Genomic DNA, 6,145 nt, shown 5'->3' with positions numbered 1-6,145 from the left:
CCATTTTACTTTGCCTCCTCCTCTCCCCTCCTTTTTTTCATCCCTCTCTCATCATATTTCTTGTTATGGAAGTGGTGAGGGAGGAGAGGAAAAGATCTACCTAAGTGGTACTCTGAGGGGGCAGGATGGAAAACCATTGTTCAACAGGTGTGACCTTTTGTGCTCCAGTTTCAACATGAAAGCAAGCAACACTACTATGTCTGCTCAAAAGTGAAAATATGCTTTCAAAGTTGAATATGATGCTGAAAAAAACTGTGTTTTGAAAAATCTTTCTGGCTATTTATGGCTTAGCTGTTTTCTAATCCTCAGGAGCTCATTGATGTTTGGAATCAACAGAATATAATGTTTTTCTTTCTTTTGAATCAGTCGAAATGAGATGAAAAGTGTTTTCCTCAATTTGCAGTGAAGTGGAACTACTGGTGACATTAAGGCTGTAGCACTGACGGAGGAAGTACAAATCTTTCACTTAATTAAAAGTAGACATTATCTAGTGGGATTCTGCTCTCACTGTAAATGCCTTCCAAGGAATCCTGAGAGGTTACGCCTGCCTTCACTAAAAGCTGCTGCATTAGAAAGCAGTAGTTCATACTTTCACAACTTCATGTTCACTCTAGAGTTCACCAGAACTAGTCTACTGTCCAGTATTCATTATCTTAAGTGAAATGGCTGTTACTGACTGGACTAGATTTTGTTCTTCTTTTATTTTTTAGATTTATTTTTTTCAATATCTTTCCTCAGTATAATCCATTAACTGATTTTGTGGCCACTTAGGGGCAACAGAACAAGCTATAAACCAAACTTTGTATTAGCCAATGTGTTCTTAAACCAACACATCTTCATACGTAAACAACATTATAGGTTGATTTCTAAAGACTCCCAAAACCACACATGCAACGGTTTTATTTATTGCCACACGGTGGTGGTTTAATCATGTGACTGTAATCATGTGACTGTTATATTTAATGTAACAGGCACAGTTTTTAACACATAGTAAATGTTGTGAAACAGAACTAGTTAAGTTAAAAATTACAGTTTTGTACTTTTTGGATATGAGGACTGAGGAAAACTTGTCAAAACACAAGGACACAGTGAACAGCTTGTTAACAAGCATTCTGATTAAACTGCTCATAGCATAACATCTCTGGTGATACACCAGAGATGTTACCATTTATGTGCACCATTTATGTGCACTATTTATGTGCACTAGTAGGTTTGATGGTGTAAAAGTGCAGTTACATTTACTAATTATAATTTCAAGCCCAGGTAGCATCTGTGGAGATGCGCTGGTTTTGCCAAAAAGCTTGCGACTGCTAAACGAGAATCCTGTAGTAAGAGAGTAGTTACTGTACAGGAATCTACAGCTTCCCACACAGAACAGAAGTTGAGAAACAATAGATGGTAGAGCACAGCCAGAGACTTCCCTTGGTGCAATAAAGCCACATGAGCAGAACTGAACACTGACAATAAAAAATACAATCGATGGGAGTGCGTCACGTTTCCTATCCCATTGACAGATTATTTCATGGATCACAGCAAACAAAACTGTGGCTCATTCAACAGAGGGAGTGTCTCAGCTCCCGTTCTCCAGTATGTTGCTGTTGCGGCTGTTTAAGATGTTGTCCACAGTGGAATTAGACAGACAGCGAGGGCACGGTTTCAGTCTGACATACTGCAGATGCCAAAAAAGAGACAGGCTGACGGGGAGATTCACATAATCTAAGTCATTTTCAGACGTAAATGAACAGAAAGTGCAACCATCTCAAACGAACAAAGTGATTTCACAGATCACTGATGCCCTTTTCTGGAGATGGCAAATTAATGGCTGCACTATATATTTGTTTCCCATGCTGTGCAAGTCCTCCTGAGTGCAATAACACTGAGTGTAAGGGCTTGCCATCAAAGAGGTGAAATCGTTTTCTGCCCTGGACACAGAGCAAAGTGAATGGGGGGAATTGATAATGGGATTCATTTAATTGTAAATTAACAGAATCTTGTTAATAGGGTTCTGTTAATTTAAGATTTGTTTCCTCATTGATTAATTTGCTCTTTCTGCAGCGTGTGTAAAATGATGTTAGAGGATAATCACCAGCAACCTTAAATTACTAAGAATTGAATGTGTAGCATGTCATTAATCAAGCTGACCATCACGAATAAGGATGCAGATTTACTTTATGCTCACAGTCGTTGCCAGCAGCAGTCTGCAAAATCTAGTTATTCTAAATTGGTATTGATGCAGTGGTGTGAATGTAATATACCACTGCATTGATGTAATTTATGTTTAGGCATTATTTTCATGATGGGACGTATGTGCATTTAGATATGTTAGAGATGTACATATCTCTGTTACAAAATTACATAGGTTTGGAGGGTTCTCTTTAAATAACATCTATCGGATTAGTTTAGATCAGTTTGTTTAGTCAATACACAACAGTAAATTCGGAAAACACTCCTCTAGGATGTTATTGAACAAGCAATTTGAATCTCAGAAATTCCTGCAGGGAGTGTATTATTTATTATTCTCTAGAAGCCGACTCTATGTCGATACAGTCAGTGTGTTACAGTACATCCTGTAAAATTTAAATACTGTTTGTCTCAACCCACCCTCAAGACTGTGTTCCTATTTATCGTTGCCAAACTGCCTCAGTGAATCATGCTTTGTTTTTATTTGTCGTTTTCTGGCACATAATCTGGAGGTGTTAGTGGTGGAGGTGGGGGAAACAGGTAACAGTGAGAAACATGCTGAGAAAATAGTTGTGCATTGGAACCGCCTCAGAAAATATCTGCCTTTGAGCACACTGTACATACTTGTACTTTACTTGAGTCTTTTCTTTTCATGCCATTTTCTACTTCTACTCCACTACATTTCAGAGGGAAATGTTGTACTTTTTACTCCACTACATTAATCGGACAGCTTCAGTTACTAGTTATAAATTAAGATTTTTGCACTCAAAACACATGTAGTTTATAAAATACTTATTATAATACTTATTTATTATAAATTGAACTACCCAATAATATGTAGGCCTACAAGTACAGCTGAAATAATTAGCCGATTAATTACTACCAGTTTCTAAAAATGTTCTGCATTGAGTACTTTTAATTTTAATACTTTAAGTAGCCTACATTTTCCTCATGATACTTAGATAGTTTTACTTAAGTAAAAGTTTCAATGCAGGACTTTTACTTCTAACAGAGTATTTTTACCGTGTGGTACTTTTTCTGACACTGACTGTTACCAGCAGGGGCAGACTCTACTAATCACTTGTATCTGTGTTAATGAAAAAGTGGCTTTATAATAACTCACTACTGCAACTTAATGGAAAAGTTCAACATTTTTGGAAATATGCTTATTGGTTTTCTTGTTAGATGAGAAGATTGATTGAACAGACGCTCGTGTCTGTTCGGTAAATATGAAGCTGGGGCCAGGAGCCACTTTGCTTAGCTTAGCATAGAAACTCTATGACTCACTAATAACATGTTATATGTCCATTTAATCCATAGAAAAACCAAATTGTAAAAACGACAAATTGCCATTTTATAGGGGGGTAGTTTTTCTACATCTACACTATTCTATATTATATACACATTCCACACTATTACTAACTATTGTTGCTAACATACATATATCAGGGCCTACTATTGTAATGTTTTGTGTTTGAAGGATTAAAACCAAATACTCTACACTCCATCACATTCAATTTCAAGTAAACACAGTAATACAGTAATATAGTTTGATTTAAAGAGATATTTTGATAATTTAAATCCAGCTCTGTGTCATGGCAGTGTGGGCAGTGTATGTGGATAAATGGTGTGTGAAATGTTAAAGCAAGGTGGTTAAATAAATGTCAGTTAATTGATTAATTAATTAATGTCTGTAAATAAAAAATATGTGTCAGCCCACACATATATCTAGTGTTACAAAGTGGATGTAATAATTTGTTCCTTATATATTTCAATGACAACACAAACAAGGAAAAATTCCCAATAGATCCAACATTTTCAATAATGATATCAGACACTTTCATATGTGATCCACAATCTGATATTTGATTTGTGGCAAATGGTACCTTAGGCTGAACAGTCATATCATTATGCATGATTCTTTCACCACTAACAGCAGCAGTTCTGCATGACTTTCTCTTTTTGTGAATTCATCCATGTAACTGCCCTCCACAACAGACTCCAGTCTCACATCCAATGAGTCCATCTGCACAGGAGTGACCAGCTCAAAAGGCAATCATTAAAATCTTGGCCCTTTGTTTTTGTCTTTCCCCCAAAGGCAAAAATACCTATTTTCTATTATTTTTGAACATTCAGCACTACTTCAAATATGTGAGCAGGTTCAAAGCAACACAGATATGTAATTAAGGGCAAAAGAAATGCCACTATGATATAGATTAAGGCCGGTAGTCGATCCATGCGTGGAAATACAACACATTTCAGACAGTTTGTGTAGCAGCAACATATTTGATCACACACTAGCTGCAGATGTCACAACAGTATGTCAGTTAGAGGAGAGAAAACACCATCAGCTCATTGTACACATGCAGTCTATTTAAAGGGAAAAACTAAATGCAGTAGCTTCACATCAATCTCAGAGTGTTTTCTAGAAGTTGGTGAAACAGAAAGTCACATTCAGAACACAAAATGTTTTTGTCTGAGACATTAGTCGTATAGCCTATTGCAAAGATATTACCTAAGGAGCCAGTGTACTCTGTCAGGACTGCTTGTCGGATGGTCGAATGGCTTTGAAAGGCCCCACACAAACACACACACCTTTCCGACGGTGGATTAGGGGGTCCGCGTCCTACCATTTCTTTTTGAACCGACAATCCGATATTCACACACATTGGCCAGCTGCACAGAGGTGAGAAAGCAGAAAGAGTTTGAAGTTCTCTCTCTCTCTCTCTAACTCTCTTTTTTCATTCTTTACACATCTACTTCTGTGACTTTCCATGTGAATGACCAAGTACAACACTATAAATGCCTTTCAAAAGACACTTTCCAACAGAGGAGTTCAGTACAAACAAATCTTAAATTAATCAACACATTTTCAAGTGAACTGACTGACCATTGTCACTGACCGAATCAGTAGCTTGTATCAGGGGAGCTCCACTTACTGGTGACTGAGAGCCCGATTTATTTTAAAAACTGTGTAAGCTGCAGAAACAATCCCAGTCTTATCACTCTGCCATCAATAATAGGCTACTGAGCTATTAACTTTATGTACAGTGCTTGTACGTATACTGTAGGCTTTTGTACTGAACTGAACGTGGCAGCTTGGACTAGTACAGTAACAGACTGAACGTACTTCTGAACTTAAGGCAGTCAGAACACAGTGAACATTAGGGCCATATGAAAGTGATGTGTTCACTTATTAAAGTACTGAAGTGCATTTGAACAGTGAAGCAACTGCTTAAATAAAGCGAACAAACTACATAGTGAATACAAATCTTTCAACTAAACTACACAAAGTGATTCAAATGAGCAAAGTGATTTGTGATTTCCACCTCTACTATCTGAAAATGTGTATATGTGTTATCCCCATATTGAAATGGTATCGTGTCTCCCCCTTTTATATGCCCGGCCGGCTATTCACTCTGCCTTCGAGTGTGGCCGTTCGGGAAACAACTATAAACAGTTTTGATTTCCGACGTGGTCGACAACACATCTTACGAACTGGTTCTGAACAGGCACAGCAAGACCCTTTGGTCAAATGATCACACGTAATACAATTAACTGCAGAGGAGGGTCTGACAGACAGATAATAGACAGTCAGCTGTGGAAACTGTCAAAGAAAAATGGATGACTGTGACCAGTTGAAATGTTATGATTGTACTTGCATCACATCTGAGACTTCTAAAGTTGTGGCTGACAACTTTAGGCCACCAGCTTTCTTTGGTATAATACCTTTGATATTTGACTGCTGTGGCTCACTTTTGTCAGCGCTTCCCTGTCAAACTGTCAAATTCTTGAGCTTATGACATGAGCAGTAGAAAAATATTTTAAATTATATTGTAATACTGCTCATATTTATTTATATTTTACAATTTTATGGCAGAAGGCTGACAGGCTAATTAGTATTATCTCATTTTATTTTACTTAACCACAATAACACATTAAACTCATGTCTCATGTCAACTCT

The sequence above is a fragment of the Sander lucioperca genome, chromosome 21, assembly GCF_008315115.2.
Source record: "Sander lucioperca isolate FBNREF2018 chromosome 21, SLUC_FBN_1.2, whole genome shotgun sequence".
Taxonomy (NCBI): Eukaryota; Metazoa; Chordata; class Actinopteri; order Perciformes; family Percidae; genus Sander; species Sander lucioperca.
This window is presented reverse-complemented; position numbering follows the sequence as displayed.